Source organism: Spodoptera frugiperda, chromosome 8 (assembly GCF_023101765.2).
Source record: "Spodoptera frugiperda isolate SF20-4 chromosome 8, AGI-APGP_CSIRO_Sfru_2.0, whole genome shotgun sequence".
Classification (NCBI taxonomy): Eukaryota; Metazoa; Arthropoda; class Insecta; order Lepidoptera; family Noctuidae; genus Spodoptera; species Spodoptera frugiperda.
Window position 1 is genome coordinate 11,703,233 of NC_064219.1, and position 6,000 is coordinate 11,709,232.

Sequence of the window (6,000 nt, forward strand, 5' to 3'; positions counted from 1 at the left end):
GCTGCATTTCCAAGAATATAACATGTTGTTCAGAGCAGTGTAAACAAAAAATATAAATAATAATCGCGAACATGAAGCGAGTGAGCGATACTCCGCGGCCGCAGTGCCTTGCCCTGTTGCGTGCGTGGAGCGCGGAGGCTGGAACAATAAAACAAAAGATAACAACAAATTATCGAACACAGCGCATTTTAAATAGCTGCCGTATGAAGCAGTGTTTGAGAGTTTACCTGGTACACTGGCACCGGCGAGCTATTTAGGGAGCGAGCAGCTACATGCTACATCACATACCTACGCCATGGACCTGGCAGTGGGAGTGGCGCGCCGCGGTATTGTTGTGCCTCTACTTATTATAGACTCCGTAATTACTGATTTACTGCTGCTTTTTGCGAGCGGAATTTTAAACGGAAAGAAATAATCGTACACTGCCCAGTAATTGCAGGACAACATTGTGGGTGTAATAATTATCAGGGAAACTGTTTACGTCAAGCAAGTTCAGCATGGAGGTGTAATCACCATAATCAAACAACTGACCGAACATTGTAGTCAATACAACCGCGACATTCATTATCCCGAACATCCGACATGCTTTTGCTGGTCTCTTGTGGGCGTGCCCTGTACGTAAGTTTAGATGAAACGTACCCGGGATTGCTGCTACGTCGGTACACCGTGTTGTCGTTTAACAAAAGTTTGTCTTTGGTCAAAATTAAATACATTACATTGGCTCTGATGCAAGCGAGGCGACCTGCCTTGCACCCGATATTGTTGCTTCCAGTGCAGCTCAGTTCCACCAGCTCGGAGTAAGGACCTGTAAGTAGTTGTCGAGCTACTCGTCAGAGCGCCGAGCTGTGGGAGCGGTGGGAGCATGTCCGTGCGCGAGCGCAGCGTGACAGATAGATTGCAGCCGAGCGACCTCTGCCGGCGCGCGCGCACGCCGCCCGAGCGCAGCCTGTAGGGTAACCTACCCGCCTAGCCTAGATCGTGCCATGGGATAGTCTCTCTGTACTAGACTGCATTTTCTAATACCTTGTTAATGAGATGAATAAAAACCTTTAAAATGTTTGGATTTTGGATAGAACTTTCTAGTTGTACGAAATACAGATTTTGTTTACTGCTCTACTCAACAGCTTTCCTTGTCAGTTCATAGTCTAAGTTGGAAAATGAGAACTTTATAAAATGCCGCTATGAATCGGATTAAGTGGATACTTTACTTATCTTGTATAAGTATTCGATAAGATACCTCATAGATCTGAAAATTTCAGGGCATTGTGTCCTTGTATGTGCTGAAAATCGGAACCCTCTACAGACAACTCACGGCCGCGCTAGCAACTGGCAGCGCGCACAATGAAAAAGTGGCGTCGTTCATAAATTATCGGCGCAATGGCGGCGCGTGACGTGGCCTGCGCGCGCGCACCGCGGCCGGTGCACGACCCACCACACCGTGCAGCATACTTTCAGAGGTACCACTACAAGTAACACTAGCCAACACTCACCATGTATATTCTGTTCACTATTATAATTCATAGTACTACCGTAACTACCTATACACATGCTACAATCAATTCTTAGCTTAAGTTCCATGACTTGTCTGCATGATGGTCTTTTTCACCAACTAAAAACTACAGTTCGGTTCAATAAAGGCGTGTAAATAGTGTCAAGTTCAGCTAACGGAGATGTAGTAACGTTGCAAGTTGTCCTCCGCCTGCGCAGCATCACATCGTGTGCACACTGGTACTTCTGTGCGTGTGTGCGTGCGGTGGCCGCGGCTCTATGTTTATGCTGATTAATAGGGATAAATCGATGGACAGCGCCATGATACCTGGATAAATTACTTTTATATCTGAGAACTATATTTTTAATCCTTTTACCTACGAATGTTGCACGAGATTATAAAATACTTTTTATTTGAACTTTTTTCCTTTCAAAGTTTTTAGATTGCTTTTTCTATAATGTTTCTAGGTGTGGAGGCAGGCTTGTGATGTTTCACGGTTTAAAATGTATTGTTAGTGCATAGTGCTAAACATTGAAGATAGTATCTGTTTAGTTGTATATAATCAACGGATTGACTGATGGCATCGGTCAGACTCAGTCAGAGCCACTCAGTCACCGTGTAATGTATTTGGCACGGCTGACAGACCGACACGTCACGGATCACTACTGTCACTACGCTGATCATTGCGATGCTTTTTCCTGTTGCTGAACAACAGCCACCAGACATGCTACTTAGGATTCTGTAGATATTTGTTACAATTAAGAACGGTTTTTCGTTTATTTTTGTTAATCATAATCTTCGGTTCTGGGTTTGACACTGAGTATTCAATATGTATTATTCCTGTGCAGATCTGTACAATAATGCCTACCGAACAAATATCTAAGTTGACTGTATTAATTATATCTACGGATATTACCAAAACAGCACAGATTTCATCAAAAGACTACTTATTAAGATTTAAAGCCGACTTTACATGTAGATAGTGTAGCGGGCCACATTATGGCGGAGGTGCTACAATACGTGGAAATCTCAATCTTTTCATTTCGAAGCAGCTTTAAAACTGAAGTAAATTCTTTTCGACAAAGTAAAGAGTGTGCTATCAGTGGCCATCGCGCCGGGTGCCGGGCACCAGGCACCGGGCAGGAACCAGGCAGGCAGCAGGGAGGGTCGGTAGCGTGCCAGCGCGTCGTTTGTCGGCCGCGATTTACGGCGCGATCCGCGATACTCGGCCGCTCTGATTGGTACACGCGGCCAGATGCGCGATAAATCGCAGCTCACACGTCCGCGCCACGCCAGCCTCCGCCGCACTAAGGGACGCTGCAGACTGCACACCAAGCACACCAACACTCCTCGTACTCCCGGATCGCGTTCCCGAGGTATATGTTCCTGACACGTCCCAGGAGGGGAAATTGTTTGCACTACACACGTGTACACTGTCAATTTGTACAGTGGACAACAAACTTGAGATTGTCCTGATAGAACGCAGATCATACACACTTAAACCGGACAGGTCTTAGACAAATCAGTGTTGGAAGAATGACCAAGCCATTCTCTAGCTGCTGTTGTACATCGTGTGTGTTTGTATATTTTGGCCCGATGTGCAGGGCTCTTTAGCTGCTCCTCAGCTATTGGTGGTCCGCTAGATGGCGCGATAGCCTGCAACACGGAGGCTGTATCGTAACATGTTCGCGAACACAATGATGCAATTTATTAGTTCAACAGCTCATAAATATTAGTACTGCTGTAACTGTATTTGTTCGTAACGTCCCCGCCCTCACCCCGCGTCCCGCCCGCCGCGCCGTGTCGATACTATCACTCGTATTTATTGGGGTGCAGTCATAGATTAATGATTTTTCTATTGTTTCTTCCGTCAAGTATTTCTGACCACACGGCGATAGTTACGTATCTGCTGATAGACTGGCTCACTCACTCACTCAGTCGCGTAAACTGCCAGCAGTCAGCAGCATATCATTTACGTGAGTAATGTCGGACGTATCCGGGAGTAATCGCGGCGCGGATGATAACGAGATCACGCCTCATTAATTCGGTTTATCTTAGTGTATGGGCTAGATAAGGGGCTGCAGATACCTGCCCGTATGTTGCGCAGTATCAGTACCTCGCGGAGATCCAGTGAGATGCGATTGCGAAACTCTTGCGTCACTTGTGGCTGTGATGGATCTACCGCCAGATCTTTCTGTAATCAGTGTAAGCTAGGTTGTGCTCGATACGTGTCACATACTGACAATACTAAACACAACTCTAACGGTGTATAGTACACCAGGTCTTGCCAAAAATGTATTTGTATGTTGAATTGCACGATAATTCCTTCAGCAGTTTTTGCGTGAAATACAAATAAACATTCATACATACTCAGTTTTTGTACTTATATTAAGTACTTACTTAGGTAGTGTTACTTCAGGGGAAATACACAAGTTGTGGTGTAAGTTCATTGAACATGGTAAGTGGCCCACTACTGGCCATTACCGGCCACTACTGGCCACCGACGGTACACATTTGATCAGTGGTCACGATGATGTAATAACTAGGTACATTTTCCTTGTTTTTGCGCGGTGTATGCGCAGGCGCAGGCGGGGGCGGAGTGGTCGGTAAGTGGTGCTCGTAGCTCGTAATAACACGCGAGATCACTCATTACGATAACACAAAAACGAATCAATCACCACCACCACCAGTCAGTCAGTCAGCTACACTCCGAGCTACACTCGTCACGGTTCTACCGCAGTACGAGTGTGTTTGTAGATGTTTGTGTGGAACACGATGGATGGATGTAGAGAGCTTTCAAACATAAGTGCTGACGAAGCAAGTACTCTAGATTTGCCGCTGAGTTTGGAAAGAGGCGATGTGTGGGCAGACTAGTAACAGTTCGGTGTCAATTGCTTGTTTGTTGGTACGCCGTAGATGTAAGATCATGCGATGAGTCAGAGCGTGAGTACCGTTACAGTCCACTGCGAGGAGAGGTGTGACTCGGTGCGCCTGCGCAACGACTAGATACAGCCAGAGATCGATCGTGTGACCCCGGACAGTTCCGCTAGTGAAGCAGCCAGCTAGCTGCGGCGCAACGAATGTGCCTGCGCAGGCGCAGGGTCATGGGGAGGTCTAGCCTAGCAGCGGGGCGGGGCGCGCGGGGGCGTGGCCATCCTGCAATCCCATTGGCTGGCGCAGTTAGAAAGGCGCACGCGCATTCACTGCGCTTTATTAGCGATTTGATGGTCAACTCCTTAAACAATGCTTGTGAACGTAAACAATGGACTGAAACGTGACCGCGGGGTCGCGGGTTCTGTTCCCGTTTCAATTGCACGACGTGGCGCAACCAGAGTGGCTCATTGTACGCTGTTTGTTTTTTGTTGTAAGATGAGAGGATGTTGCGGCGCGCGCAGCTTTTTGTTTGGACCGATTAAAATTGCTGAGCGGAGGACGAGTGGCGGCGGAGCGGTGCGGAGCGGAGCGAAGCTGTGCTGCTCGCGTTTTTATTGTTGTGTAAGCATTGAATTGCAGGCAGTGCGCGAGTCGTGTTATTATTTCTAGAGGAAATGGCTGAGGCTGCGCTGATTAATTCAACTGAACAAGTTATTAAGTTACGACATAATGCCGGGCTCGGGCTTTACGAGCGCATTCGTACCAAGTTATGCGAGATTGATCACAATGGAATAAATAGCTTCGTATTACATAACATATCAGACTTACCAAGACATGCTTAGCAACAGATCCCTAGCTTACTGCAGAAGGCCAAAACTAGGCTCATCTTAAGTTTATTAATGTCAAAACAAGTTAACACCTTTTTACGTATTTATGAAATTATACATTTCGTAGCAGACGTAGAGCCGCGTAGCTCACGTAGCCTACTACGTGACGAGAATGTCGTTGATGTCTTTTGATCGTGGCTACGCGTGCTACGAAATTATACAATATGATTCAATGTTTTCATTTCTTTGTAAACTAGGGAACTCTATTGAAATTCATTTGCTTATAGCACATAGCAAGAAAAATCTTGCTACGTAATTCATTTCCCTAGAAACATTGCTTGATTTTACTCGTTTTTTACTAAGCACTCTGTAATTTCATGGAGCCCATAAGCCAAGATGACGTGGGAAGAACGATCCATATAGAGGTCTCTGCCCTACCTTTTTTTTACATTTAATGGGTCGACGTTTGGCCGCTATCTCACCTGATGGTAAGTGATGATGCGGCCTACGGTGGAGCACGTCTGCCCATAAGCAACCTATTCACACCCAGGTTATACCCATCAGGAAACACAGACTCCGGCAAGGAGTTCCACTCCCTAGCAGTTCGCACAAGGAAGCTTGAAGCGAAGCGCTTCGTGCGTGTGGGTGGGATATCTACCATGAAGCGGTGACGCCTCGCCGATTGTCTTGTGGTTCGTTGATGAAAAGGACTAGGGGGAATCAAGTTGTCTCGGAGACATAGAACATTTTGAACCATTTTCACCAACTACACTAAAACATCTCTTAACTAACAGTTACTAAGTGTCCGTC